This window comes from Meleagris gallopavo, chromosome 1, assembly GCF_000146605.3.
Source record: "Meleagris gallopavo isolate NT-WF06-2002-E0010 breed Aviagen turkey brand Nicholas breeding stock chromosome 1, Turkey_5.1, whole genome shotgun sequence".
NCBI lineage: Eukaryota > Metazoa > Chordata > Aves > Galliformes > Phasianidae > Meleagris > Meleagris gallopavo.
The window spans coordinates 36717268-36725436 of record NC_015011.2 but is presented as its reverse complement, the minus strand read 5'-3'; the positions used below and the strand labels follow the sequence as shown (position 1 = coordinate 36725436).

The 8169-nt window shown below is 34.9% G+C and overlaps 1 long non-coding RNA gene across 1 annotated transcript in view; it reads left to right on the top strand.

Moving 5' to 3' along the window:
- The first annotated feature begins 6562 nt into the window (after positions 1 to 6562).
- LOC104910063 overlaps positions 6563 to 8169 on the top strand; it is a 13006-nt gene continuing 11399 nt past the window's right edge. Inside the window, exon 1 of the long non-coding RNA XR_792757.3 lies at positions 6563 to 6774. This is a non-coding gene — a long non-coding RNA (uncharacterized LOC104910063). The remainder of the gene's footprint in view (positions 6775 to 8169) is intronic.

Below are 8169 nucleotides of genomic sequence, written 5' to 3'. Positions count from 1 at the left end.
TTCTCCATACTCAGTTTGGAACAGTGTCATTAGATGCAAATGATTACATGCTTCATAGCAAAAGAAGCAGCTGAGAAAGAAATGGGTTCACAGAATTTGAAATGCAAGACCGCAGTAAAGGAAGGGCAAAATGGAGAATGAATTAGAGGGGCTGTTTTACTGATCACTGCCATATGCACCACTGAATATCATATCCCATCATCCCACACCTGCTGTATCCTCGCCATTCTTCTTCAGATAACAACCACTTATTTCTGCCCCTATGATGAAGAAACAAAGGAACTAAGAGAGAAGGCAAGGTATATGAAGCAAACACAGGCAGTGGATACCTGTGCAAAATTCCAAATCTGGAGCCTACCCATTAAGACATATAAGCTTTTCAATAAAACCAAAGGTTGAATGCAATTTCCCAGAGTTGCTTTTAGGTATTAATGATCGATATTTTTCTTCTGAAAGAGACTTGCTTAATAGCCTCAGCAAAAATTGAGCTGAAATCATGCAGAGATCTATCTCCTCTTTCTCACTGCCTCCTCATGGCAAGGCCTTTCTGGGCCTGGGTCATTCTGAAAGAATGACTATACCTAATTGATGACCATTCTTGTTTCCTTTAGGATTCTAACAAAAGTATTCATGACTATGAATACAATATTTGTTTTTCTAAAATACTCTGCTTTCATATAATTTACTCACTGACTACTCTCACATGCAGGGGCGTGCACTGAATGTCAACATAGAAGTTGGAATATTTAATGAGCCTCAGAGTTATGAGAAATTACCTTTATCTCAAGAATGAGATAATAAAAATGTTCACAGTATTCTATCTGAAATGCTCATCTATTTAATCAAGTCTTCAAATGAATGGTTAAGGGTGATTTTAGCACGTCACACGGTTGACTCCAGAATTCTGGAGAAGCTTGAATATCACGTTACTGGCTAACTGAAATTTAATGCCTGCTGCATTTTATAAAATGGATATTACTATTTTCATTCTTTTATTTGGAAACTATATGATCTTTATTCCTTTAATGAATTAAGATGTGGCATTATGAAAGTATTAACCTTTCTCTCATCTTGGCTCAACAAGAGAGGTTCACATTGAGAAAAATGTATTTAATTTTCACCAAATTCTGTTGCAACTACACCATCTTTAAAAATGTTAAAAAAAGTTTTCTGAATCTCTGTATGTAAAGTGTATATGTTTCAAGTGATAAATTAGAAGTAACAGTCTCATAGGGTAAGACTTTTTCACCTAGATTCTCTTCAGAAAAGTGTGCAAGTAGGTGATGTGAAATTCACTCTATGAGAGGAATTGTAGTGTCCTTTGCGTGAGTCTAAACTTTCAGTCTGAAAAAATAGTTATCTAAAATGAAAATTTATATGTTTGGGGTTATTTATACAAAAATGTTTTATCTTCTGTAGATTCACAGCATTCTGAAGAGAGCTAGTGTTGCTGGAAGTTTTGAGGAGATTCTGAGTCAATTCACAGTATATCATTTTGCATTTGTATTAAATATATTAAAAAGCTGGCTGCTGAATAAAAATGTCTCTACATATTTATATATATGTATACATATATACTTTTCCTTCATTGTGGTTTTTGACAGTAATTCTTTTGGAAGTATAACCATTGGTGTGTTATACATGAATACATTTCATTCTTTTACATATGCCTCAGTGCAACTTACACTTACTCAGTGCAAGGCTACTATGCAAGAAGGATAAAGCATAAACCTAAAAGCATTTTTCTAGACAAAGGAAAAGCTTGCAGTAATCTTTAACACTATCAAGTGGCAGTAGATAATCTGCTGCTTAATCTTCACTGGAACAAATTATGGACCATGACTTGTCCTTTAATATTTGTACGCACTTAAAATGTTCATCTGCCAGAGAGATAGCTCAATTTATTTGAGAATGAAGTGTATTTCTTCTGAATAGGCTTTTGACTCACAATGCATTTGACTGTAAAGAAAAATATGAAATGGGAACCTTTATCCATTACTCACGGGGGGATAACTTCTAGATACACGTGCACATGCTGGGTAAAAAGCATTCATTTCCTACTGAGAGTATGTGTTTTGTGGATTTCTTAAATTTGTAGATTTTCAGGTACCAATTCATCATCCAGACAGACACTGGCCTGCTGAGGGCCCTGGAATCCAGCTACCTCTGCTCTGATCTCAGTAAGTTGAAATTACATTGCATTACAAAAGTAGTTTCTACAAATGCATCCATTCCTGATCCATTCAGAAGAGAAGCCATCCTTTCCCAAGTGTAGTTTTGTCCAGTGATTTGTCATCTGTTTTGGTAAAAGCATGTGCATTTCTAAATTTAACTGTGTTTCTACAATGCATTTCTCCCTTTTTCCATATGAAGGTATTAATTTCTGATTTCTTGTACTATACACAGAGGATGTCTGATGACTTTCAGTAACTTACATATATTGTTAAATTCTAATCTTAATGAAGCCACTAGGACTTACGTATCTAAATTAAGTTCATAGCTCTATTCAATGCATATACTAGAAATAAATGTGCTAGAAAATCAACTTCTTATGTACTGACAAAGATTTATTTATTTTTCCTCATTATCTGTATTAATTCAATGTTAAACTAGTGTTTAAGGCATATGAAAACAGATCAAATTATCCAAAAACAACATCCTGGATTCTAAGAAGAAAAAACTTTTGAATTCTAAGCTCCAAAATCTCTTGTTTTCCAATCAATGAAATTAGAAAAAAAGGGTTATGAATGAATCTTTAACTCAAATTAGAGCACGGACACCAGTCTTCATGATAAACATTTCTTCTAAACTTTCCTTCTGCATAAACATCTGGTCTTGAGATATTCAGGACCAATTGGCAGTGGCTCATCATCTGTTATGGAAGATTGAGATTCAGCTTGACATTTTAGACAATGAGTACATTTCACTTTTCTTCAGGGGGGAAAAAAAGTGCCCCACAAAACAAGATTTAGAAGATATTTGTTAAGATATAGTTTATGCTATATATTTGGGAAAAAAAAAGTAGAAAAAATGCATTTTTCTGAGATTACCCCTGCAGCTATGCAGGCAACAGGAAGTGGTTTTTTTATTTTATTTTATTTTTTTTTATTACAGCACATGTGATTTAACATTTTTTCAGCTACTCCCGATATTCAAGTGTAAATATAAAAATCAGGGACATCATGTGGAGTTCTTACATTCCCAGGGCACATATCATCTGGAAGCTGGTGAATGAATTGCAATTAGACATAAATATAGTATTTTTAACCCTGATATATATAAAGCAGTGCCAATAACATTTCCCATTTTATGAAAGAGAATACAGTATGCTAACACTTCCATCAAAGAGTCTAAAACTTGGCAAATGTAAGTAGCAATTCTCAGGAATTATTAAAAACTTTTACCTTGAATTTTAAAAAGAAAATGAAAAAATGAATATTTCCCAACATATTCAGCTTGAGGAATTTTTTAGCAACTACTGAAATTTTAGACTGCTTGGCTGAGAAAAAAAAGGGGCAGTTTTTCCTGTTTCGAAAATTGAAAACTGTGTAGGAAAGCACATAACAGTAATGAAATTGCTTTTATAAAATCTGAGAGAGATTTGCACTTCCCTGTGGCATATGCCATCCCCTCCTTTGTGAACTGAAAGGCATGTTATACAATAGCTCTTCAAAAACAACATAGAAGAGATCACACACTGCAAACAAAGAGCTGTCATATGGAAGACCAATCAACACAAAATGCTATAATTTCTACAAAAGGTTATTGTACCTTCTGGTCTTACACATTATACCACAAGGTTACTCTTGTATTGACTGACTTAACTGTCACAGAAGGATAACATTAATTCTTGGAAAAAAAAATTGTCTCTGCTTTTATACCCTAGAAGCTTTGGAAATCTAAGTAGGACCCACATAGACAGCCTTCTTTTACTGAGAATCATGATTATAACGCAAAAGTTTTTAAAATATGGGGACAGATATATGATATCTAATCTTTTAATGATGAAACATGCATCCTCTCTGGCCATACTTAGAAGATGCACGTACGTTACTCTGAAAGTAATGCCTTCTATTTATTTCCACGGGACCTAAAACACATACAATGAGCACAATGACACTATTTGATAGAGAATATTGGCAGCTACACAACATTATTTTTTAACATAGTGGACACCATTAACTATGCATTTTACCCAGAGATAAACAAAAGTCTACATGCTGCATTCATAAAAATCTTCACCAGAGGGGTTGACCCACAGTTTCACAGCTGCTAAGATGACAGAATTGCTAGGAAAAATGTTGCCCATGCAGTCCATTTTTAATAAGCCCAAGCAGAAGTCAGAAGACACCAAATCCAGACTATACAGTGGCTGTGCTAGGACAGTTCAGCTATCATCATGGTTTTCAAACTGGTATAAGGCCTGGCATTTTTGTGATGCAAGAGAGTTGTCTTATTCTCCGGCCTGAGTTTGGAAGTTTGAGCCTTCAGCTCATTCAGTGTCACAATTTAGCAGTCAGAATTTGTGGACTGTCCAGCTTCATGGAAATCCAGAAAGATAACAACTTTCCTATCCCAAGAGACAGTGTACATCACATTATCTACTGAATGAGAATCTTAAAATCAGTCAATCAACATACAGGAAGGAAATGAGATTTATTTTACAATCTTGCACTCATCTACCTTCTTTTTTTTTAGCAAGCTTATTTTTATCTCCACAGAAATAATGAGACGCAGACAGGAAATAATAAAAACTACTAACAACTGAAGTCAAAGCTCTTTTGCAAAACATAAAGGGCCAAGAAAAAGAATAAGTACAATAAGTACTTTACCATCAGTGTGCAAGAAATAAGTGGATACATATTTTAATTAAGATTGTGAAACCCAAATTCTCCTAGATTTTCCAAATTCTGTGTAACTATTTCTGACTCATCACTGAACGTGGCTCATTAATTATATGCACCTTTCTTTGGCATCAAATTTCTTCAGTTCTACACCTTGATTAAACAATATGTAGAACTTCTAATCATAACGGTTGAAAATACTATTATCACTGATATTATTTTACTAATTCTGGTTCCCAGCAGCCTCGATTTTAGTTCTTGATTACATTGCATTAACTGCTGTACAAGCAGACAGGAAAAAATACTTTTCTACCGAGAAATGCATTCAACGTAATTGGTAACAATACACAATGAAGTGACTGCTGCAATTATCAGTAGGTGTGGGGGCTGAGAGATCAAAGGGAAAAAAAACAACAAAACAGCTATATTTATACTGGTCACTCATCTGCATTGCTTCACGCTTCTACATAACCTGAATTTTCTTAAAACTACAAATGCATGTTCATTTTCAGTGGCCTTCTACCTACCTATTATCAGGGGTGACTGATTTACTACAGGAAGTAGAGAACATGAAACAGGTACTGATCCAAATCTCACGCCTGTTACATCCATTTCAATTTGATTTCTTCTTTTGTACATAACAGTGTTTTTATGATACGAAGTGTTATTTATGATTTTATTTTTGAATATATATGTGAAATGGAAACAAACTCAAAACAAAAATATTTTAAAGGAATGACTCCTGACAAAAACGAAAACCAAAAACCAAACAAACCTAAGCCTGAAATATTCTGCTTTTTTTTAATCTGACATGCTCATGACACAATTGATCAAAAACAAGACAACAAAGGAAATTCAATTCCAGTGGTGGATATCTTTAATTTTTTTACTTTTCTAGATGACAGAACTCTCTGTCTTTCTTTCTTTGTACAAATAACATGTGAAATAGAACATGAAGAAAGTTACTGTCTCAATGAAGAATTGGACTAGGTATATTTATCAAATATTAAAATCCGTTGAAATGTCAGGCAGAAATAACCATACATATCTGTCATTTAGCTTTACTTTAACATTATTTTTAATTATTATATTCTACTAGCACCCATCTGAGGATTTGTACTTTCCAAGCATAAGGGAACAGTTACGCTATCAGGAGGAGAGATGGATAAAAAATGGGACAAAATGTGCAGTATACTGGCAGAAAATATTAAACATGAAGGTTAAAAGAGATCATCTAAGTTCTTCAGAACTTCTTTTCTGCTATTGTTTTTAGTACACTTATAAATAAATAACCTCCTGCTGTGATCAACAGTTATTTATGAATTTGTACTCCCATCTTCAAACCAAACCACTAATTAGAATAAATGCTGGGGAGGACCCATAGATTGAAAAATTCAGTGATTTAATGGACATGTGGGGTGTGAAAAGAAATACTTTCTGGAAGCTTTATTACAGTTTCATCCAGTCTGGAAGGTCAGGAAAGCGAGGCTTCTCAGGAATATCTGGGACAACCATCTGTTACAGAAGGCAACTGTTAACTCTCCATTTATCTTGTTGGAAGAACTCTTTAGGTATTTTTGTCAATGGTACAACAAAAGCAAGTAGGAATTTGTCTATTCTGAGACTGGTGTGATTCAGTACTTTAACATAATGACCTTTGATATTGGAGTAGAGAATACAGGCTGTTTACTTGTTAATCATTTCATGTTGGGAACAGCTGCAGGCACAGTGAAGTACAAGGTTAGAATCTGAAACAATTCTGACAAATTGGAAGAGTAGCCTGGGAAAATGGATGTGATTCAGTAAAGATAAACATGAAGTTTTACACTAGATAGGAACAATCATCTGCACAGAGAATGAAGAGCATCTGGCTAAAGATCTGGGAGATGTAGGAATTGTGGAGTGCATCTAAAATCTCAATATCATGCTGGTAAGTACAAATACCTGCATTTTAAGTCATGTAACAATCTTTTTATTTGAGTTTGATAAGGATGTCGTGAGAGGACTCTAACACAAGATTCAGTTAATCAGTAACAAGAATGATCAGAGATCTAAACAATATGATTTCTGAAGAAAATCTAAAGGAGCTGAGTTATCTAGTTGAGTAAAGAAGTCATGACAGCAAACTTCAAATACATGGTAGGTTAGTTTCCAAGATTATAATGATGAACTGTCTTGTCATTTTCACTTTAGTTAGAATAAGAAGTGATAGGTTTAATTTGCAAAGTGATTAGGGATTTGGAAATGCATTATAGCACAGAGAATATTTAAATAGCAAAAAAATCTCTGGGGAAGTTTTGAGGTCCCTGCCATTGAATGATGTCTAGAACAAGTTAGGTGACCTTCTAAAGCTTAGCAAGAAGTTGTCTGCTTCTGTCTTTCTGGCGATTAGATCATTTCTTGATTTCTTTTCAAATCCTATTTTCTGTTATTCTGTTGTCAGCCAATGTATTCTCACATATTGTACTTCTGTCACGGTTGGTCGTAAAATGTATTGATACAGACTGCTGTTTCTTAGGTTATGAAGTATAGACATGTTAGTGGAACCAGCAGAGTAGAACCTGAACAACTTTGTCTTCAGTCTCATTGGTAGCTGGAGACTGATGGGAAAGTGCAGAGGGGAAAACTAATCAGAAAAGTGTGACAAATGTGCAGACAGACTCCATGACTCTAGGAAGGAAATCTCATATAGCTTAGGGAACTTAACTCTCTTTTTGACAGTATAACTATTGTTCTCCTAAGGTAGAAGGCATACAGGCCTACTATATACCTGCCTCTAGCTTATTAGGCAGAATGATATGTGTGCGTGGAAGGAGAAGGGATGTACATGTGTATTTGCTCAGATATGGGAATGAGGAGCAACAGGACGTTCATATGACAGTGAAAGATATGATTCCCTGTTTGTGCCATTTTATATGATCCATTTGCATAAAATCTACTGAATAAAAGCATAACTCTTGCCTCCATTTGTTTAATCTATTCCAGTCTTTACTCAGAAGCTCCAGGGAGCTTATTTTTTCTGAAGGTGCAAACTGTCCAGAAATTTTCCAAGAAGTTTTTCTCGCGTAAAAAGGAAAATCCACCAGAAATAGAATCTCTGAAATTATTTAATGGAAAGTCTAAGTAATCTTAATTTTACTTTAGGCTCAGGATTAGTATTTTTTCTTTGTTTGTTTTTAACTCAGAGAGAAATAGAGGAAGGATGACAGACAAAGGTGAGGTGAGGCAAGGCAGGGTGAGGTGAGGTGAGGTGAGGTGAGGCAAGGGCAAGGGCAAGGGCAGGGCAAGGCAAGGCAAGGCAAGGCAAGGCAAGGCAAGGCAAGGC